This window comes from Ornithorhynchus anatinus, chromosome 10 (assembly GCF_004115215.2).
Source record: "Ornithorhynchus anatinus isolate Pmale09 chromosome 10, mOrnAna1.pri.v4, whole genome shotgun sequence".
NCBI classification, from domain to species: Eukaryota; Metazoa; Chordata; class Mammalia; order Monotremata; family Ornithorhynchidae; genus Ornithorhynchus; species Ornithorhynchus anatinus.
In genome coordinates, this window is record NC_041737.1 from 28,374,559 (window position 1) to 28,397,150 (window position 22,592).

The 22,592-nt window shown below is 49.1% G+C and overlaps 2 long non-coding RNA genes across 28 annotated transcripts; both read right to left on the reverse strand.

Moving 5' to 3' along the window:
- On the reverse strand, positions 1-10,076 carry LOC114814656. Of its 3 annotated transcripts, none has more exons than XR_003762438.2 (7): positions 9,773-10,076; positions 9,486-9,636; positions 8,316-9,317; positions 3,133-8,098; positions 2,826-2,883; positions 1,152-2,547; positions 1-1,020 (listed from the first exon to the last, which is right to left on the reverse strand). It is a non-coding gene; the product is annotated as an uncharacterized LOC114814656 (long non-coding RNA). The 3 variants fall into 3 exon arrangements; XR_003762437.2 differs by having other exon boundaries at positions 8,316-9,339; XR_003762436.2 differs by having other exon boundaries at positions 8,316-9,636.
- A 134-nt stretch (positions 10,077-10,210) lies between these two features.
- Positions 10,211-18,178, reverse strand: LOC114814655. 25 transcript variants are annotated; one of them, XR_005660432.1, is made up of 11 exons: positions 15,964-16,711; positions 15,718-15,802; positions 15,106-15,141; positions 14,877-15,018; positions 14,552-14,670; positions 13,818-13,975; positions 12,725-13,579; positions 12,401-12,511; positions 11,244-12,273; positions 10,539-10,626; positions 10,211-10,267 (listed from the first exon to the last, which is right to left on the reverse strand). It is a non-coding gene; the product is annotated as an uncharacterized LOC114814655 (long non-coding RNA). The 25 variants fall into 25 exon arrangements; XR_005660435.1 differs by having other exon boundaries at positions 15,106-15,116; positions 15,713-15,802; XR_005660431.1 differs by having other exon boundaries at positions 15,713-15,802.
- Positions 18,179-22,592: the final 4,414 nt, after the last annotated feature.

The following is a 22,592-nucleotide window of genomic DNA, read 5'->3' on the forward strand; positions in this document are numbered from 1 at the left end:
TTTCAGATGGGATATGAACGATTTTTATTTATTAACATAGAGTTTGGACCAAGTAAAGGTTTTCTTGGAAATTCTGGAAGGGGGAGGGGTGGATTAAGTGAAAGGGGGTAGGGTGAGGCCAGGGGCAGGGCTCAAGTGTGGGTGGCAGGGCTGGTCAGAGGGATCTCCGGGCCGGCCTCAGAAGACAAGCTGAGGCTCGGGTCTGGGCTGGTGTGGGGCTGGGGTGGAGTCAGGAGTGCTTCAGGTTGCTGTTCCCTCGGGCGGTTGCAAGTCCAGGAAGAAGTTAGAGCTGGCTTGGCTGGAGGGCTGAGAGGCAACTTCAGATCCCAGAAGACATGCGGAGGCTTGGGTCCGGGCTTGTGTGGCGTTGGGCTGGAGACAGGAACGCTTCAGGTGGTTGTTCTCTGGGGCTGTTGCAAATCCAGTCCGGGAAGAAGCTAGAGCTGGCTTGGCTGGAGAGATGTGCTCCTCGAACCGTTGAGGTGCTGTTGAAACAACCTTTTTTTAACTTTTATTTTACGGAAGAAAGGGAAGAAGGAGAAATGGAAGTGGCTGGAAGAAAAGCGGGGGCGTCGGGGGGGGGGGCGAGGGGGGAATGAAGAGGGGAAAAGATAGAGAAGGGATCCCCAGCAGCACCCTCTTCCCGGCCGCTCCCTCCCCTGCACTGCCACTGTCCCCCCTGCAGTGGACCTCCCACTGATGATCAGGGGGCACCGAGTGGCAGTGCTGCAGCGGGCTCAGACCCTCCGTCCCACCTCCGCAGGCCTGGTCCGTGACATCCCTCCTCCCTCCGGCCCCTCTTACCAGGCTGCCCCTGCTTCCCCCCCACCCCGCCCCACAAGACGGGGCCGCAGGGGCAGCGGCCATTCCTCCCGGGGCGGGCACAATCGCGGGGATTCTTCTTCTTGCTCTGCTGCACCTTCACCTCCAGTTGTTTTCTCCAGACCTAGGACCCTCGATTCTCCCCTTGCTGTAGGCAGCGGAATACAAATCCTACCGGCAGATTCTCAGATGCAAAAGCTAAGGCAGGTGGAAACGCACTGATGTTCATCGAGGCAACGCTTGCCAGCTCCCAGGGCCACCCTCAGGATAGCCCTTCAACCCACCCTTTGTGGGAATTAGTCCATTTCTCCCTCCGAGCCCGCGCTTACCTCAGGTCCTACCAGGCCGACCATAGACAGGCAAGGTCCAGCCCACAACAGCAGTCCCCTAAATCTGTATAGAATCCAAACCTTGGGGACAAAATACTCCAGGTGACAGACATTCTGAAACCTAGCAGGCCAGGCAAAACTCCCTTGAAATTGGATTGAATTTCCCCTCAGAGTTTTTGGGTGGGTCTATAGTGTTAGAGTCAGTTTGCGGTCATAAAGCCATTCAGCAGATGCCATTATTAAAGCCAGAGAGATAAACCTCGCTCCCCATTTTTGGTCTTCCCAAGTCCGGGGTTTGTTTTTTTTTTTTTTAATCCTCAGATTTCCCAGACGTCTACGTTCAATGGAATGAGTGCTGTATGCATTTATATGTCATTATTTTATATGTTAATGATTTTAGTAGTTATTTTTATTTTAAACTATTTTATTGTATTTTATTGTGCTACCCGGAGTTGCGTTTTATATTTAGTTTAATTTTATTTAGCTATTTTATTGACTTACGAAATGCTTGCTGGTGTGATGGACTGCCTAGGTCTTCTAGTTCTTTCATGTCAACCGGGTGAGAGAAAAATACCATTCCATTGAACAATGAGCTGGTCAATCAGGATTTACAGGAGGACAAGGAGTTAACTCTGTTGTGCTTTCGTCATACAGGTTTCCAATTGTAATCCTGACCTAACACTATAGAATTGTAAAAGGTATTTCCCTCTAGTATTGGATGACTTCTTCACAGGTAAAATCAACCAACATGGTCAAATTTGAGCAGCTCTAACCTCTCTGAAAACCAGAAGGCCCACAAGAAAAATAGCCCAGGTGGTCTATGAGGATACTCGCTTGGTGCAGACGTGCAGCCATAGAGCCCAAACTTGGGAGTTCTTGGAAGGCTAGACCATGCTTTCCAGGAGGTTCTGCAAGAAGACAATTTCTCTCTTGCCCCCTGAAGGGTTTCTCTGGGGTGAGCTGTCCCCGTCCCCCCCGTCACCCCATCCCCACCATCCACCACAAAGACTGGAGTAGCCAGGATGGGAGATGATGTATCAAACAGGACGCTTTTGCATAAGGCTACTTTCTCCCAACTCGGTCCTGGGCCTTGAAGACCCAAGGCAGGAGATCATCAGAGGAGAGGTTAAGTTTGACATCAAGCTATGTTTTACAAGAATTGGGCATGATGCCAAATCCCTCCCTCCTCCTCCACCTCAAATTTTCTTGGATCACCCTCCAATAGCCTGGACCAGAGGTCCCCGACTGAGCCTTGGGTCCAGAACAGTTTCCCCTTAACCAGTAGCCGGATTTTCTCCAAACCCAACCATCAGATGATTTCCTTCATCCTCTATTCTTCTAGAGATGAACTTTCTCTGGAGGAAATGGAGCCTTTCTGGAGTAGTGGAGCTTGGCCCTGCAGAGAAACAGAAAATGAGGCCACCTCAAAAATACATCTAAGTACTTAGATTCAGGAGTTCAAATCAGCTTCATTTTTATACCTCTTTCTCCTTCGCAAAGCTTGATTAAAGCTTGTTTAAGCAATGAGGAGGGATGCCAGATTGGTTTCAGGTCCCAATACTTCACCGGACACACCCAATAGGAAAGGAAAAATCAACCAGGCATCCCAACCTGTGGAACTGTAAATTACACTTTTTTGCATCTTGCCATGTATGGTCTGCAAGGGCTGCTTACCTCTTTCTTCATCTGTCATTTCCACATCAGATGAGCTCAGCTCTTAGGATGCAGGGCTCTAGCAAAGAGGCAAGAGAGTCAAGAGTCAACTGCAATGTGGAGAGAAGAAACTAACATATTCATGCAGGTCTGAAGGAGATATTTCAACCAAGGCACAATGTTGAAGTAAAGCCTTGGTGATTTTGAAAGAATTCCAAGCTGCAGCTTCATATACATTTTGGAAATCCCCAACACATCGGGAGTGACTGAGCCCCAAAAGCATCCGTAATGAGCATTCCCGAAGAATCCTCAACCTGCAAATTCTTACCTGGTCAGACGGCCCAGAGTGGCTTGGTGACTTTGTCCACGGTTAAGAGGGCAGAGCAGGCAGAGTGGAAGGATAAAAGGGAAAACCCTTTCCGGGATTATTAGCAGGAAGCTCTTCACTCCATTCCTACCTCTTTGCTCTCTCCCAAAGCCCAGGCCCTAAAGACCAGGGGTGGAGCCCAAAGAGAGCTCAGGAGGATGCACAGTTAGATTTTTGCATGGAACCAGTTAGACTGCGGGTAGGAATCTATCCTCTTTACTGCAGTCCAGGTGGTCTACCTCCACTGCCTCCTTTTTCATCTCAATGCTACCATCAAGGGCCTTGAAGGCCTGAGCTAGTGGAATCAACAGGAGGTTTTTCACCTCACAGATTCGAGAATGACTCTTAATTCAAAGGCCTTAAAGGCCTGAGGTGGACTGATGCACAGGGGATGGGTCCGGAGGAGAAACATCTCTCCTTTTCCAGCTCATACGTTTTCTCTTCAGGCCTTGAAGACCCTAAGTAAGAAAAATGATCAGGGTGGTTTGTGTAGGGAGCAAATTTCTCCCTTTGCCATCTCATAGACGCTCTCTTTTCAGGCCATGAAGACCTGGAAGTACATTTCTCCTTTTCCACCTTGTCTACTCTTAACTTCTCAATCAAAGGCCATGAAGGCCTTAGGCGGACTAAGCAACGGGAACATCTTTTTGCATGAAGCAAAACTGCTCCTCTTCCAGCTCATACGTATTCTCTTGCCAGGCCTTGAAGATCGCGGGCAGAGAAATAAGTGAGATCATTTTTTTCCCAGGGAGCAAATTCTTTCTCTTGCACATTGGCGATTCTCCAAATATTCTCAACTGCAACGCCTTCATAGGTGAGATGTGGCATAATGAATAGGAGATTTGGCACACTGAAGCAAATTTCTCTTTTTCATACCCAAATATTCTCTTTTCTGGCCATGAAGACCTTGGACTAAGGAAAGAAAAGTGGGAGAAAGTGACTTGAAGTAAATTCCCCCATTTTCAAATGACATATTCTCTCTTCACTCTTGAGTCAAAGGCCTTGAAGACCTGAAATGAACTCATGCCAGAGAGATGATTCTGCACCAAGCAAATGTCTCCTTCTCCAGGTCATATATTTTTCTCTTCAGGTCTTGAAGACAGATCAGCAGGAGAGTGTCTGCGTGAAGCAAATGTCTCCTTGTTGAAACTCACGTATTGCCTTTTCCGGCCCTCAGGGGGAGAAACAGAAGCAGGAGGTTGTTTCCATGAAGAAAACGTGTCCATCTTCCACACAGATATTCTCCTTTGGGGGCTAAAGACCTTACGGAGAGAACTGAAAGCGGGAGGTAGTTGGCATGAAGCCAACTGCTGCTTTTCAACCTCAACGATTCTCTTGGGCGGCCTTGAAGACCTTAGGAAGAGAAATCAATGTAGGAGATCATTAGTATGAAGCAAATGTCTCCACTGAAGCCTCAAATGTTCTCTTTTGAGGCCTTGAAGACCTCTGAGAAATAAAAGCTGGAGATTGCATGCATAAAGCCAATTTCTCCATTCTCACTGCAGATGTTCTCTTCTATGGCCTTGAACACCTTAGGTAAAGAAGGAGAAGCTGGGGCCTGTTTGCATGAAGCAAATTTCTCATTTTTCACCTCAAATCTCCCCTTTTGAGGCCGTCAAGACCTCAGGGAGAGAAATCAAAGCTGGAGATGCTTTGCATGAACCCAATGCTTTTTTCTGTACCTCAGATGGTCTCTATTTTCTCTCCATGAAAAGGCCTTAAAGGCCTGAGGTGGAGAACTGTACCGGAAGTAGATCTGCATGAAGAAAATTTCTCCTTTTTTCCCCCCACCCTTGGATGGCCTTGAAGACCTTAGGTGGAGAAACCCTGGCAGGAGAATGCATTAAGAAAACTCCCTTGGTCTTTGTACGGACTGAATTCTCATTTCAGGTCTTGAAGACCTTAGGTGGAGATACAAAAGCAGAAGACGATTTGCATGAAGCAAATTTCTCCTTTTGTCACCTCTTTCTTTCTTCAAAGGCCTTGAAGGCCTCAAGTGGAGTCACGAACAGGAGAGGTTTCCGCATGAAGCGAACTTCTCCTTTCTCACCTCAAGATTCTCTTTTCAGGCCCTGAAGACCTTAGAGAGTGAAAGAGATTTTTTTTTTTTTGCATGAAGCAAAGGTCTCCTTTTCATCACCAATATTCTCTAGTCATCATATTTTAAAATGCCTTCAAAGCCTCAAGTGAACAGGAGAGGTTTCTGCATGAAGCAAACTTCTCCTCTCTCACCTCAAGTTTCTCTTTTCAGGCCCTGAAGACCTTAGGTAGTACAACAGAAGCAGATTTTTTTTTTTTGCATAAAGCAGGGGTCCTCTTTTCTCCACCAATATTCTCCATTCTTAGGTTCTTAAAAGGCCTTGAAGACCTCAAGAAGAGTAATGAACAGGAGAGGTTTCTGCATGGAGAAAACCTCCCCTTTCTCACTTCAAAGATTCTCATTTCAGGTCCATGAAGACCTTGGGCAGAGAAATGAAAGCAGATTTGTTTTGCATGAGGCACATTTCTCCTTTTCACCACCAATGTTCTCTATTTATTGTCTTGTCAAAGGCCTTAAAGGCCTCTTGTGGACCAAGGCACGGGAGATGTTTCCGCATGAAGCAAATGACTCCTTTTCCAGTTCATGTAGTTTCTCTTCAGGTCTTGAAGACCTTAGGTGAAAAAATGATGAGGTGAGGTTTTGTAGCAGGAAAAGATTTCCTTTCTGGACCCCATACATTACTCCTTCTGGCCCTTAGGTAGAGACACAAAAGCAGGAGACGCTTTGCAGGAGAAAACTTGCCCCTTTTGGACTTGTCAAACATATTCTCTTTTCTGGTCTTGAGGACCTTAGGTAGAGAAATGAAATTGGGAGGTGGCTTGCATGAGGCAAATTTCTCCTGTTTTTTTTTCCAATCTCAACTATTCCCTTTTCTGGTCCGGAAGACTTCAGGGAGAGAAAGGAAAGTAGGAGGTTTTTGGCAGGAAGCCTCTTACATTCTCTTTGATGGTCTTGAAGACCTCAGATTGACCAATAAGTTGAACAGATTTGGCAGGAACCAAAATTCTCCTTTTTGTATGCCATAAACTATCTTCTCAGGTCTTAGAGACATGAGAGAAAGAAGGCAAGAGACAGTTTGGAATGAAACCAATTTCTCCCTTTTCACCTCAAGTATTCTCTTGGGAGGCCTTGAAGACCCTAGAGGAACCAAAACTAGAGTTTGCTTCTCCTTTTGCACCTCAAATATTTCCCTGGAAGGCCTGGAAGACCTCAGGGAGAGACATACAAGCTGGAGATGCTTGGCATGAAGCAATCGGCTCCTTTGCCACCTCAACTCGTCTCTATTCATTCTCAGTTCAAAAGCCTTGCAGGCCTCAAATGGAGGAATCAACGGGAGATGCATCTACTGCATGAAGCAAATTTCTCCCTTTTCACCTCAATCATTCCCTTGCCAGGCCTTTAAAGCCCTGCAGAAAGAAAAGCTGGAGATGGTTTGCATGAAGCAAATTGATCATTTTTCACTGCATATGCTATCTTTGAAGGTCTCGTCGACCACAGCCGGACAAATGAGCTGGAAGGTTTTGGCATGAAGCCAAACTCTCTCTTTTTAAATGTTATACATATCGGGGCCTTGATAACCTGAGTGAGGGAACTGGAAGCAGGAAATTGGTTGCATGAAGCCAATTTCTCCCTTTTCCTTGAAATATTCTCTTTGGAGGCCTTGAAGACCCTAGGGAAACATAAACTGGGAGCTGCGTCCATGAAACCCACTTACTCCTTTCTCACCTCAAATACCCTCACCGGAGGACTTGAAGACCTTCAGTAGGGATCGGAAAGCCAGGGGTTAACATGAGGCGATTTTCTCCTTTTTGCAGCCAGAGCTTAACATGAGGCCATTTTCTCCTTTTTGCCCATTACTATTCTCTTTTCTGGCCCTGAAGACCAGAGATAGAGAAATACAATCTGGAGATTTTTGCATGAAGCAAATTTCCCCTCTTACGCCTCCAAAAGTCTCTCATTCATTCTCCGTTCAGAGGCCTTGAAGGCCTGAGGTGGAGTAATGGACAGGAGATGGATCTGCAACAAGCCATTTCTCCATTTACTCCCCCAGTATTCTCTTCAGAGGCCTTGAAGACCCTAGGTGGAGGGAGAAGCAGGGAGATTCTGCACAAAGGAAAATTCCCGTTTTTTCTTTTTTGAACTCCATAGATTGTCCTTTCAGGCCTTGAAGACCGTGAGAAGAGAGAAAAGAGCAGATTGTTTTGGACAAAGCAAATTTCCTCCTTTTCACTCCAATATTCTCTTTGGAGGCCTTGAAGACCTTCGACAGAGAGAGAAAAGGTGGAGAGTATTCGCTTGAAGCAAATTTCTCCCTTGGCACCTCAAACATTCTTTTGAAGGCCTTGATGACCCAAGGGAGGGAAATGAAATCTGGAGAATTTGTGCAGGTACAAAAAGCTTTCTCCTCTGACACCTCAATAACTCTCGCTGTATTCTCCAATAAAAGGCCTTGGAGACATGAGGTGGACTAACATACAGAAGACGGCTTCGCCATACGGCAGATCTCTCCTTTCGCTCCTCATGTATTTTCTTTGAAAGCCTTTTAAGCCCTTAGGTAATCCAATAACCCAGAGAGTTTGTGCCTAAAAGAAAATTCTCCTTTTTTTGACCCCCATAGGACCCTTTCAGGCCGTGAAGACCTTAAGTCGATAAATAAAAGCAGGAGATGCTTTGCCTGAAGGAAACTAATTTTTTTCCTCCATCTTCTTGGCCCCAAAGACCTGGGATATAGCTGGAGGGATTAGCTAGGGGCCTAAAAGGGTTTTCCCTTTATCCACCACTTGCCGCCCGATCCAGAAGGAAGGTCATCTCTCACGGCAGTCTTCATTCTTCCGGTAGCCTTGGACAAGCCGAGCCAATCCTAGGTTTGGAAATCAGGCCGCAGTCCTGGGGTGGAAAAAGAAAATACCTTCATTAGCCTTGGTTATCGGCAGAGGTGGCCTGAGCCGCAATCAAGCTAGCATCGTTTGTCAAAAATCCCTCCCACAAGTCACGTGCATGAATCTCTTCCTGTCTTGAGCACTCTTCCCTTTGGCTGCTGTGGAAATGGGTCTATAGTTCAATCCTCCCCCTCCTCCCAAACACTTTCCACCTGGTTTCCTACCTTGGCTGTTGCCAGCATCTTTTCATCTAGCCCTTCTCGCTCTCCTGGTGGTCAGCTTCGGCCGATGTCGGAGGCCGCCGTTCTCCGCCCGGGGAGATGCCTGCCGGTTGGGGGGCGCTCCCAGACGTGGGTAGGTGAAGTCTCTGAAAACTGTCCACCTGGGTTAGAACTCGGGCTCTACCACCACTTTACAGCAGGAATTCTTTTCCACATCACATTCAGAAACACACCCTTAGAGGACGTGCAAAAATATTCTTGCCTCTCTCCTAATAACAAATCCAAGCCTCACATGGAATATAATCCCAATCCCAGTAGTCAGGAGAGCGAACTGTTCTACAGGGCGGGGAGCCTCGTCTTAGGCTGCTTTATTCCTTCTTTGGAAGGGGACAGGAGGTAAATTTCCCTGGGAAATTTACAGTGAAGTTTCAGGGGTTTTTTTATCTACTTTTAACATCCTACCAGTACTCTCTTTTTAATCTCTCTTTGACTTTCCCTATATTTATTCCTAATTAAAAGCTCCCCGCATGTCCTCTCTCTCCTCTGACTGGATTCTGAGGAGTAAAAGCAACATCCTAACCAGAGTTCTTTCTCCTGAAAATGGATTGGGAAAATATTCTGGGAGGAAAACTCCAAACATCTTTTCATCTGGAATCTAAAAATGGGAGAGAGATTGCGCCTGGTTCAAATGATTTGATACTAGCAGGAAATTTTTCCCAGAGTTTGGGGATTAGTAGTTGATTCGATACTTATTTTTTTTCGGATGGACAGGACGACTTCCATCCCCTCTCAGGGGTGTCCCGGTCTCCACGTGTTGGCGTGATCCCCCAGTCGACATCTGCCTTGTCCTCTTCCTCTTGGGTGCGGCTCTCTTGTCCCGAATCCCTCCCAGAGGTATCTAAAAGGCAACTCGACCTCACTGCAGAGTAGGAGTAGTAACACAGTGGCGTCTGGCCTTCGTTTGGGACTTCTTACAGACATTACAACGCTTTCTTCATTTCTTTTCTTCCAGGAAAAAAAAAGAAAGCTAAAACTTGGATGAGTCAATAAGCCAAAATTTCCCGGGTACCCAGGTACACAGTCAATCCCTCACACCCACATATCATTCCTTCGATCTCCCTGAGAACCTGTCGATAATAATCTCACTCAGTCCAAGCGAAGAATTTCTCCTACCATTTTGGGCCTCACCACTGCGGCTGGGATCTCCCTGGCCGGCTTGTTTGGTACTGGGGTGGTCAGGGCATTCGAGTCTCCTCCTTCCTCCTCGGCTGCTTCCCCCCATCTCCTGGAGCCGTGGTTCATGTGGGTACTTCAAATTTCAAACCTTGGTTTGAACACAGAGAGATAAGAGGGCTTTCCTAGGGAACAGCAAGGAATTCCTTTTCCCAAGCCATCATTCATGCATAAGGCCCCTAGACAGGCAAGTCATTTCAATTCTCTCTCTTTAAATCAATCCAAACCTCCCAGGAACAAGGATTCCAATGTGAGGAGTCAGGAGAGAGTCAGGAGTCAGGAAAAGGGGACCCACGGGAGAAGACATCTGATTTGCTTCCTAAATAGATATGGAGGAAGGAAATTTCCATTCAAGGGGAGTTTTCCCAACTGAGATTGCCCATTGCTGTGGTGCGGTGAAATTCGCAGTGGCTAGAAATACACTTTGCAAATGAGGGTCTGGCTAGGATACGAGTCAAACTTCCTTGCAGCCCAGGAATTCTCCTTATCTACCCAAATAGGATCCTTTCAGGCCGTGAAAACCTTAAGACGATAAATAAAAGCAGGAGATTCTTTGCCTGAAGGAAACTAATTTTTTTCCTCCATCTACCTGGCCCCAAAGACCTGCGATACAGCAGGAGGGATGAGCTAGGGGCTTAAAAGGGTTTTCCCTGTATCGACCACTTGCCGCTCGATCCAGATGGAAGGTCTTCTCTCACGGCGGTCTTCATTCTTCCAGCATCCTTGGAGAAGCCGAACCAAGCGGAGGTTTGGAAATCAGGCCGCGGTCCAGGGGTGGAAAAAAAGAAAATACCTTCATTAGCGTTAGATATCGGTAGAGGTAACGTGAGCCGCAATCAGGCTAGCAACGTTGGTCAAAGGTCCCTCCCTCAAGACCTGTGCATGAATCTCCCCCTGCCCTGACAGTGAGATCACTCTTCCCTTTGGCCGGCCTGGAAATGGGTCTCCAGTTCCATCATCCCACCCCCAAACACTTCCCACCTGCCTTCCTACCTTGGCTGCTGCCAGCATCTTTTCATCTAACCCTTCTCCCTCTTCTGGAGGTCAGCTTCTGCCGATGTCTGAGGCTGCATCTCTCCGCCTGTGTGGAGGTCTGCCGGTCAGGGGCGCTCCCAGAAGTAGGTAGGTGAATTCTCTGAAAACTACGCGCCTGGGCTTCAACTCGGACTCTACCACCGCTTTAGGGCAAGAACTCTCTTCCATATCGCCTTCAGAAACGCTACTTTAGAGAACCTGCATGAATTGTCTTTTTTCTCTCCGAAAACCAAATCCAAGCCTCACTCACATGGAATATAATCCCAATTTCAGTAGTCAGGAGAGTGAACTGTTCTAACAGCGGGGAGCCTCATGTGACTGATGTTTATTCTTTCTTTTGAAGGGGACATGAGGTAAATTTCTCTGGGAAATTTAAATCTCTTTTTAATCTCTCTTTGACTTTCCTTATTATTTCTTCCTATTTAATAGCTCCCCGGGCCACCTCTCTCCCCCCTGACTGGATTTTGAGGAGGAAAGGCCACCTCCTAACCCGAGTTCTTTCTCCTGAAAATGGATTGGGGAAATATTCTGCGAGGAAAAATCCAAACACCTTTTCATCTGGCATCTAAAAATGTCAGAGAGATTGATCCTGGTTCAAATAATTTGATGCTAGCAGTACATTTTTCCAAAGGTTTTGGGATTAGTTGATGATTTGATACTTACCTTTGGCTGGTGGACAGGTCCCATCTCCTCTCAGGGGTGTCCTGGTCTCCCCGTGTTGGCTTGATCCCCCAGTCGCCTTCTGCCTTGTCCTCTTCCTCTTGGGTGCGGCTCTCTGTCCCAAATCCCTGCCAGAGGTATCTAGAAGGCAACTCGACCTCACTGCAGCGCAGGAAAAGCAACACAGTGGCTTTTGGCCTTTGTTGGGGATTTCTTATAGACATTACAAAGCTTTCTTTATTTTCTTTCTTCCAGGAAAAAAAAAGAAAGCTAAAAGCTGGAGGAGTCAATCACATTTCCAAGAGACCCAAGGACATAGTCCATCCCTCCCACCCACATAACAGGCCTTCTCTCTCCCTGAGAGCCTGTCGATCACCATCTCACTCCCAAGCGAAGGACTGCTCCTCCCATTCTGGGCCTCCTCACTGCCGCCGGGATCTCCCTGGCCAGGTCCGTTGGCGCAGGGGTGGTCAGGACATGCGAGTCTCCTCCTTCCTCCTCGGGTGCTTCCCCTCTTCATCTCCTGGAGCCGTGGGTTAAGGGGACACTTCAAATTTCAAACCTTGGTTTGAGCACAGAGCGATAACAGGACTTTCCTGGCAAGCAGCAAGGAATTCCTTTTCCCAAGCCACCATTAATTCTTATGACCACCAGACAGGCAGGTCTTTTAAATTCTCTCACTTTAAATCCATCCAATCCTCCTAGGGACAAGGATCCTAGGGAAAAGGATCCCAACGTCAGGAGTCAGGAGAAGGAAACCCATGGCAGAAGACATTTGATTTGCTTCCTAAATAGATATGGAGGGAGGAAATTGACATTCAATGGCAGTTTTCCCAACTTAGATGGCCCATTCCTGTGGTGCGGCGAAATTCGCAGGGGCTAGAAATACACTTTGAATCGCGTCCTAGCCAGGCCCTCCTTTGCAAACTTCCTGGCAGCCCAAGACCTTAGGCCATGATTTCTTCATTTTCGAGCCAATCGCCTCCGTCTTTCTTCTCCAACAGACCAAAGGATCCTTTCAGGCTGTGAAGACCTTAAGTTGATAAATAAGAGTAGGAGATTCTTTGCCTAAATAAAACGAATTTTTTCCTCCATCCTCCTGGACCCAAAGACCTAGGATACAGCTGGTGGGATTAGGTAAGGGCCTTAAAGGGTTTCACCTTTATGCACAACTTGCCGCTCGATTCAGATGGAAGGTCGTCTCTCACAGCAGTCTTCCTTCTTCCAGTATCCTTGGAGAATCTGAGCCATTCGGAGGTTTGGAAACCGGGCTTCAGTCCCGGGGTGGAAAAAGAAAATACCTTCATTAGTCTTAGATGTCCGTAGAGGTAGCCTGAGACGCAAACAGGCTGGCAACGTTTGTCAAAAATCCCTCCCTCGAGACCTGTGCATCCATCTCACCCTGCCCTGATGCTGAGATCACTCTTCTCTTTAGCCGGCCTGGAAATGCGTCTCTAGTTCCATCATCCCACCTGCTTTCCTACCTTGCCTGCTGCCAGCATCTTTTCATCTAGCCGTTCTCGCTCTCTCGTAGGTCAGCTTCTGCCGACGTCTGAGGCTGCAGCTCTCCGCCTCTGGGGATGCCTTCCGGTCGGGGGCGCTCCCAGAAGTAGGTAGGTGAAGGCTCTGAAAAATATCCACCTGGCTTTTAACTCGGACTCTATCACTGCTTCATGCCAAGAGTTCTCTTCCATATCGCCTTCAGAAACGCACCTTTAGAGAACCTGCATGAATTGTCTTTTTTATCGCCTAAAACTAATCCAAGCCTCACTCACATGGAATATAATCCCAATCCCAGTAGTCAGGAGAGTGAACTCTTCTACAGCGGGGAGCCTCATGTGACTGATGTTTACTCTTTCTTTTGAAGGGGACATGAGGAAAATCTCCCTGGGAAATTTAAATCTCTTTTTAATCTCTCTTTGACTTTCCTTATTATTTCTTCCTATTTCATAGCTCCCCGGACCACCTCTCTCTCCCCTGACTGGATATGGAGAACTCCTAACCAGAGTTCTTTCTCCTGAAAATGGACTGGGGAAATATTCTGGGAGGAAAAATCCAAACAATTTTCATCTGCAATCTAAACATGTCAGAGAGATTGATCCTGGTTGAAATAATTTGATACTAGCAGGAAATTCTTCCAAGAATTTTGGAATTAGTAGATGATTGGATACTTATTTTTTTCTGGTGGACAGGTCGACTCCCATCTCCGCTCAGGGCTGTCCTGGTCTCCACGTGTTGGCTCGATCCCCCAGTCGACATCTGCCTTGTCCTCTTCCTCTTGGGTGCGGCTCTCTGTCCCAAATCCCTGCCAGAGGTATCTAAAAGGCAACTCGACCTCACTGCAGAGTAGGAGAAGCAACACAGTGGCCTTTGGCCTTGGTTGGGAATTTCTTGTAGACATGACAAACTTTCTTCATTTTCTTTCTTCCAGGAAAAAAGAAAGCTAAAACTTGGATGAGTCAATCAGATTCCTCAGGTACCCAAGGACACAGTCCATCCCTCCCACCCAACAGGTCTTCTTTCTCCCTGAGAGCCCGTCGATCACTATCTCACTCCCAAGCGAAGAACTGCTCCTACCATTCTGGGCCTCCTCACGGCCGCCGGCATCTCCCTGGCCAGCTTGGTTGGCACAGGGGTGGTCAGGACATACGAGTCTCCTCCTTCCTCCTCGGGTGCTTCCCCTCCTCATCTCCTCGAGCCGTGGGTAAGTGGGCACTTCAAATTTCAAACCTTGGCTTGAACACAGAGCGAAAACAGGACTTGCCTGGGCAAACAGCAAGGAATTCCTTTTCCCAAGCCACCATTAATTCATATGACCACCAGACAGGCAAGTCATTTCAATTCTCTCACTTTAAATCCATCCAAACCTCCTAGGAGAGGATCCCAATGTCAGGAGTCAGGAGAAGGGAACCCATGGAAAAAGACATTTGATTTGCTTCCTACATAGATATGGAGGAAGGAAATGGACATTCAACGGCAGTTTTCCCAACTAAAGATTGCCCATTCCTGTGCTGTGGCAAAATTCGCAGTGGCTAGAAATACACTTTGAAAAGGAGGGCCTGGTTGCAGGCGATTCAAACTTCCTGGCAGCCCAGGACCTGAGGACATGATTTCTTAATTTTCGAGCCAGTCGCCTCCCTCTTTCTCCTCCAACAGACCGAAGGACCCTTTCAGGCCATGAAGACCTGAACCCGATAAATAAAAGCAGGAGATTCTTTGCCTAAAGAAAACTGACTTTTTCCTCCATCTTCGGGACCCAAAGACCTAGGATACAGCTGGCAGGATTAGGGAGGGGCCTAAAGGGGTTTCACCTTTATCCACCACTTGCCGCCCGATTCAGATGGAATGTCTTCTCTCACGACAGTCTTCATTCTTCCAGTATCCTTGGAGAATCCCAGCCAAGCGGAGGTTTGGAAATTGGGCCGCGGTCCTGGGGTGGAAAAAGAAAATACCTTCATTAGCCTTAGATGGCCGTAGAGGTAGCGTGAACCGCAATCAGGTTGGCAACGTTTGTCAAAAAATCCCTCCCTCGAGACCTGTGCATGAATCTCACCCTGCCCCGATGCTAAGATCACTCTTCCCTTTGGCTGGCCTGGAAATGGGTTTCTAGTTCCATCATCCCACCTGCTTTCCTACCTTGCCTGCTGCCAGCATCTTTTCATCTAGTCCTTCTTGCTCTCCTGGAGGTCAGCTTCTGCCGACGACTGAGGCTGCAGCTCTCCACCTGAGCGGATGCCTGCCGGTCGGGGGCGCTCCCAGTAGTAGGTAGGTGAAGGCTCTGAAAAATGCCCGCCTGGGTTGCAATTCAGACTCTACCACCGCTTCAGGGCAAGAGTTCTCTTCCATATCGCCTTCGGAAACGCACCTTTAGAGAACCTGCGTGAAGATTCTTTTTTCTCTCCTAAAACCAAATCCAAGCCTCACTCACAGGGAATATAATCCCAATCCCAGCGGGGAGCCTCATGTGACTGATGTTTATTCTTTCTTTTGAAGGGGACATAAGGTAAATTTCCCTGGGAAATTTAAATCTCTTTTTAATCTCTCTCTGACTTTCCTTATTATTTCTTCCCATTTCATAGCTCCCTGGACCACCTCTCTCTCCCCTGACTGGATTTTGAGGAGGAAAAGCCACCTCCTAACCAGAGTTCTTTCTCGTGAAAATGGACTGGGAAATATCCTGGGAGGAAAAATCCAAACACCTTTTCATCTGGAATCTAAAAATGTCAGAGAGATTGATCCTGGTTCAAATAATTTCATGCTAGCAGGAAATTTACCCAAGAGTTTTGGGATGAGTAGATGATCTGATGCTTATTTTTGGCTGGTGGGCAGCACGACTCCCATCTCCTCTCAGGGGTGTCCTGGTCTCCCCGGGTTGGGTCGATCCCCCGTTCGACTTCTGCCTTGTCCTCTTCCCCTTGGGTGTGGCTCGCTGGCCCAAATCCCTGCCAGAGGTATTTAAAAGGCAATTTGACCTCACTGCAGAGCAGGAGAAGCAACACGGTGCCTTCTGGACTTTGGTGGGGATTCCTCATATTCATTACAGAGCTTTCTTCATCTTTTTTCTACCAGGAAAAAAAGAAAGCTAAAAGTTGGATGAGTCAATCAAATACCCCCGGTACCCAAGGACACAGTCAATCCCTCCCACCCACATAACAGGCCTTCTTCCTCCCCGAGAGCCTGTCGATCACGATCTCACTCAGTCCAAGCGAAGAATTTCTCCTACCATTTTGGGCCTCACCGCTGCCGCCGGGATCTCCCTGTCCGGCTTGGTTGGCGCGGGGGTGGTCAGGACATTCGAGTCTCCTCCTTCCTCCTCGGGTGCTTCCCCCTCTCATCTCCTGGAGCCGAGGGTCAAGTGGGCACTTCAAATTTCCAACCTCGGTTTCAACACCGAGAGATGAGAGGCCTTTCCTAGGGAACAGCAAGGAATTCCTTTGCCCAAGCCACCATTAATTCATATGGCCTCGAGACAGGCAAGTCATTTCAATTCTCTCTCTTTAAATCGATCCACACCTCCTAGGGACAAGGTTCCCAATGTCAGGAGTCAAGAGAAGGGGACCCACGGAAGAAGACATTTGATTTGCTGCCTAAATAGATATGGAGATAGGAAATTTACATTCAACGGCAGTTTTCCCAACTAAGATTGCCCATTCCTGTGGTGTGGCAAAATTCGCAGTGGCTAGAAATACACTTTGCAAATCAGGGTCTGCCTAGGACATGAATCCAACTTCCCTGTAGCCCAGGACAAGAGGCCATGATTTCTTAATTTTCCAGCCAGTCCGCCTCCCTTTTTCTTCTCAAACAGACCATAGGCTCCTTTCAGGCTGTGAAGACCATAAGTCGATAAATAAAAGCAGGAGACACTTTGCCTATAGAAAACTATTTTTTTCCTTCATCTTCCTGGCCTCAAAGACTTGGGATACAGCTGAAGGGATTAGGTAGGGGCCTAAAAGAGTTTTCCCTTTATCCACCACTTGCCGCCCGATCCAGATGGTAGGTCTTCTCTCACGGCAGTCTTCATTCTTCCGGTAGCTTTGGAGAAGCCGGGTCAATCGGAGGCTTGGAAATCAGGCCGCGGTCCTGGGGTGGAAAAAGAAAATACCTTCATTAGCCTTAGTGATCTGTACAGGTAGCATGAGCTGCAATCAGGCTAGCATCGTTGGTCAAAAATCCCTCAAGACAGGCGCAGGAATCTCTCCCTGCCTTGATCCCTCTTCCCTCTGGCCGGCCTGGAACGGGGTGCAGAGTTCTCTCTTCCCACCCCCAAACACTTCCCATCTGGTTTCCTACCTCGGCTGCTGCCAGCATCTTATCATCTAGCCCTTCTCGCTCTCCTGTAGGTCAGCTTCTGCCGACGTCTGAGGCTGCAGCTCGATGCCCGGGGTGGATGCCTGCCGGTCCGAGGGGCTCCCAGAAATGGACAGGTGAAGTCTCTGAAAAATATCCACCTGGGTTTCAACTCGGACTCTACCACCGCTTTACGGCAGGAATTCCTGTCCAGATCGCATTCAGAAACACACCTTTACAAGATGGGCAAGAATTGTCTTTTCTCTCTCCTAAAAACAAATCCAAGCCTCACAAGGAATATAATCCCAATCCCAGTAGTCAGGAGAGTGAACTGCTCTAACAGCGGGGAGCCTCAATTTAGGGTGGATTATTCTTTCTTTCGAGGGGGACAGGAGGTAAATTTCCCTGGGAAATTTAAATCTCTTTTTAATCTCTCTCTGACTTTCCTTATTATTTCTTCCTATTTAATAACTCCCCATACCTCCTCTCTCTCCCTGCCCGGATTTTGAGGAGTAAAAGCAACATCCTAACCCGAGTTCTTTCTCCTGAAAATGGATTGGGGAAATATTCTGGGAGGATAAGTCCAAACACCTTTTCATCTGGAATCTAAAAATGTGAGAGAGAGAGAGAGAGAGAGAGGGATCCTGGTCCAAGTCATTTGATAGTAGCAGTAAATGTTTCCAAGAATTTGGGGATCAGTAGATGATTTGATACTTATTTTTTTCTGACGGACAGGTCGACTCCCATCTCCTCTCAGGGGTGTCCCGGTCTCCACGTGGCGCCTCGATCCCCCAGTCGACTTCTGCCTCGTCCTCTTCCTCTTGGGTGCAGCTCTCTGAACCGAATCCCTCCCAGAGTGTATCTGAAAGGCAACTCGACCACACTGCAGAGTAGAAGAAGTAACAGAGTGGCTTCTGGCCTTTGTTGGGGATTTCTTACGGACATTACAAAGCTTTCTTCATTTTTTTTCCACCAGGACCAAAAAAGAAAGCTAAAAATGGATGAGTCAATAAGCCAAATCGTCCCGGGTATCCAAGTACGGAGTCAATCCCTCCCACCCACCTAACAGGCCTTCTTTCTCCCGGAGAGCCTGTGGATAACGATCTCCCTCAGTCCGAGTGAAGAATCTCTCCTACCATTTTGGGCCTCACCAGCGCCCCCGCCCCCGCCGCCGGCGCCGCCGCCGCCGCCACCGCCGGGATCTCTCTGCCCGGCTAGGTTGGTACTAGGGTGGTCGGGATATGCGAGTCTCCTCCTTCCTCCTCGGGTGCTTACCATCCCCCATCATCTCCTGGAGCCGCGGGTCAGGTGGGAACTTCAAATTTCACACCTTGGTTGGAACAGAGAGAGATAAGAGGGCTTTCCTAAGGAACAGCCAGGAATTCCTTTTTCCAAGCCATCATGAATATATCTGGCTCCACCACAGGCAAGTCATTTCAATTCTCTCTCTTCAAATCGATGCAAACCTCCTAGGGACAAGGATCCCAATGTGAGGTGTCAGGAGAGAGTCGAGAGTGTGGAGAGGGGGACCCACGGAAGAAGACATTTAATTTACTTCTTAAGGAGCTAGGCAAAAAGGAAATTTCCATTCGAGGGCAGTTTTCCCCACTTCAACGGCACGTTGCTGTGCTGTGGCGCAATTGGCAGTGCCTAGAAATACCCCTTTCCAAGGAGGGACCGGCCGGGACGCCATTCAACCTTCTCGCGGCCCGGGAGTCGAGGCCCTGACCGGCTTGCTTTGCCAGCCCGTCGCCTCCCCTTCTCTTCTCAAACAGACCCGGGGGCCACAGCCCGACCTGGGCCCTCATCCTCCCCTCTGGCCCAACTCGCTCTGAAATGAATCCCTTCAGGAGAGAGCTATCGGGGTGAGCCAACGGAGTAGATAGTTGCAATTCACATTTTGACTGAGTGCTCCGGGGAAAAAAACTCCACCCGTGGGGCCTCATTTCAGAGCAAGTCTTTCCTTTGGTTCAGCCCGCCCTCCCTCCCTCCCTCCCAAACGGCTCTTGCTCCCTCAGACTTTGCTCTTTTTACCTCAGTTTTACGCCTCCCCGGATAATGGCTCGGGCAGTGGAGCCATCTCGTCCTCCCCCAGGATGTTCTTTCTTCTCCCATTTCCACGGCTCCCCCGCCCCCCACCCCTTCCCCAAATTGGGAGAGAACAGCTTAGAACGAACACCGCTTCGGGCCCACCTCATTCCTTCAAAGCACTTGGCCTCTTGGAATCAACTCCACCGAGGGGATGGCACCCGGACTAGGTGCCGCCCTCTTTCAGTTCCTGGCAGCTCCTTTGCTTTTTGCCCCCTTCTTTCTCAACCTGCCGTTTCTCCTCAGCCTGGCTCTGAGGGAGCCAGCGGCGTTTCCTCCGCCGCCGCCCCCGCCCTCCCCCTCACATACAGCCCAGCCCACCCCGCCCCGCCTCTCCTCAACTCTCCTCTCGCCCTTTGCCCTGTCCCCAGCCCTTTGCCCTGTCCCCTGTCCGCTGTCCCCTGTCCCCGGTCCTGGCCTGTCCCCGGGACTGCCCTCACCAGGCCCTCTTTCTTTCTTTCTTTCTTTCTCTTTCTCGCTCGCTCCGCTTCACGGCTCCGCCCGCTGCACCCTGGGAAACAACGACGCCCACGCCCACGCCGCCGCCGCCGCCGCCGCCTTTTCTAGTCGGGGCCTGAGGAGAGCGGGGGGCGGAGCCAAGACCTTCCCTCCCTTTGGTTCGGACTGGAGTCGCTCTGCTTCTCCCCGCCTCCTTCACCCCCTTGCAGGACGACGGGAAAGAAAGAAAAAAAACCCCAAATCTCCTCAGCTTTTCTGAGCCGCGGCGCATGCCCAGGAATTCGAAAGGGGGGAGTCAGTCTTTTCTAGGGCAAGAGACGCAGGCAGTCTGGAGCCCTTGGGGCGACATCGTTTTCCTAGAAATTCTTTTTAATAAAGTGGAATGAGATTTCGGTCAAGCCTTATTGGCTTCCAGAGAGGTCGTTTTCCAGAGGCGGTAACTGAGGCCCAGCCAAGTGAAGTGACTTAGCCCAGGTCATGGGAAGCAGCGTGGCTCAGTGGAAAGAGCACGGGCTTGGGGGGCAGAGGTCGTGGGTTCTAATCCCGCCCCGGAGGCGGGCCTTGTCTGCTGTGTGGCCTTGGGCAAGTCACTTGACTTCTCTGGGCCTCAGTCACCTGATCTGTAAAAAGGGGGATTAAAAAAACGTGAGCCCACGTGGGACGAGCTGATTCGCCTGCATCTACTCCAGCGCTTAGAACAGTGCTCGGCATATAGTAAGCGCTTGCTTAACAAATACCATAATAACCATAAAGGACAAGCGGCGGGGAGGGGATTAGAACCCACCTCCTCCGCCTTCCAAACCCGTGCCCTTTCCACTAAGCCACGCTGCTTCTCTCTCCACTCCCTCCCTCCCTCCTCTACCTACTTGCCTAACTCATTTCCTACCTATTCTTTTAACTCCCGTGAACTCTGCCTTTAGAGAGGAGAATAACCACTAACTAACCACGGCTAATAGATTGCCGGTGCTGAAGCCTTTGGGGGGTATGCCACCAAGGACAGTTGGAGGAGATTTCTGTAATCGATACTTGAATCAAACCGACGATCGAACAGAAACACACAAAGAAACAAAAAACGGCAATGAAATGGGCTTGCTTTCTGCCCTGGACTGAGGTCTTCTTGCCCCCACTCCTCCCCGCTCACCACCACCCCCCCCCCCCCCCCCCCGAGGCCCTGTACAAATCGTGGGAGCCTCGGATAGGAAGATAGAGTGGAGAAGCGGCCTGGCCTAGTGGCAAGAGCACAGGCTCGGGAGTCCGAGGACGTGGGTTCTAGTCCCTGCCCCGCCCCCTGTCAGCTCTGTGACCTGGGCCGCTCACTTGACTTCTCTGGGCTTCGGTTCTCTCGTCTCTCAAACGGGGGGGACTACTGAGCCCCATCCCTGGCTAGGGAGGTTGTCCGACCCCATTAACTCCTACCGACCCAAGCGCCGAGAGCAGTGCTCGGCACATAGCGAGCACCTGGCAGATGCCCTAATTCTCATTCTTACTAGGATTAAATTAGGGCAAGGGATGGAATAGATGGATAGGTTTAGGAGGCCTTTTTCGGGTCACTGCTTCAACCTCTTCAGCCTCTGCCTCGGGACTCATTGTGGGCGGGGATCGACTCTCTTTACTGCCGTATCCTAATGAAAATGATGATGACGGTGGTATCTGTTCCACACTCCTCCGGTGCCAAGCACTGTTCTAAGCACAGGGAAATCAGCTTCTCCCCCGTAGGGCTCACGGTCCCAACCCCCATTTTTTCCAATGCGATAAGTGAGGCCCAGAGAAGTGAAGGGACTTGCCCCGGGTCGCAGAGTGGTGAGGTGGCGGGGCTGGGATTAGGACCCAAGACCTTCATTTCCTGGGAGCCGGAAGGTCATTCATTCATTCATTCATTCATTCATTCATTCATTCATTCAATAGTATTTATTGAGCGCTTGCTACGTGTAGAGCACTGTACTAAGCGCTTGGAATGAACAAATCGGCAACAGATAGAGACAGTCCCTGCCGTTTGACGGAATTACGGTCTAATCGGGGGAGACGGACAGACGAGAACAATGGCGATAAATAGAGTCGAGGGGAAGAACATCTCGTAAAAACAATGGCAACTAAATAGAATCGAGGCGATGTACATTTCATTAACAAAATAAATAGGGTAATGGAAATAGATACAGTTGAGCGGACGAGTACAGTGCTGAGGGGATGGGAAGGGAGAACGGGAGGAGCAGAGGGAAAGGGGGAAAAGAGGGTTTAGCTGCGGAGAGGTGAAGGGGGGGTGGTAGAGGGAGTAGAGGGAGAAGAGGAGCTCAGTCTGGGAAGGCCTCTTAGAGGAGATGAGTTTTAAGTAGGGTTTTGAAGAGGGGAAGAGAATCAGTTTGGCGGAGGTGAGGAGGGAGGGCATCATGGGTTCTAATCCCAGTCCCGCCATGGGTCTGCCGGGTCTCAGTTCCCTCATCTGGAGAATGGGGCTTAAGAACCTGGGCCCTCCAAGGAACCAGCTTTTTTTTTTTTTGGTATTTGTTAAGCGCTTACTCTGTGCAGAGCACTGTTCTAAGCGCTGGGGTAGCTACAGGGTAATGGGGTTGTCCCACGTGAGGCTCACAGTCTTCATCCCCATTTTACAGATGAGGGAACTGAGGCACAGAGAAGTGAAGTGACTTGCCCCCAGTCACACGGCTGAGAAGTGGCAGAGCAGGGATTCGAACCCAGTACCTCGGACTCCCAAGCCCGGGCTCTTTCCACAGAGCACCACTTCTGCCCCAGTGCTCAAAACAGTGATCGACACATAGTAACCCAACCCAAGCACTGAGAGCAGTGCTCGGCACATAACGAGCACTTGGCAGATGCCCTAATTCTCATTCTAGTAATACTAGGATTAAATGAGGGCAAGGGATGGAATAGATGGATATGTTTAGGAGGCATTTTGGGGTCACTGCTTCAACCTCTTCAGCCTCTCCCTCGGGACTCATTGTGGGCGGGGATCGACTCTCTTTATTGCCGTATCGTAATGAAAATGATGATGACGGTGCTATCTGT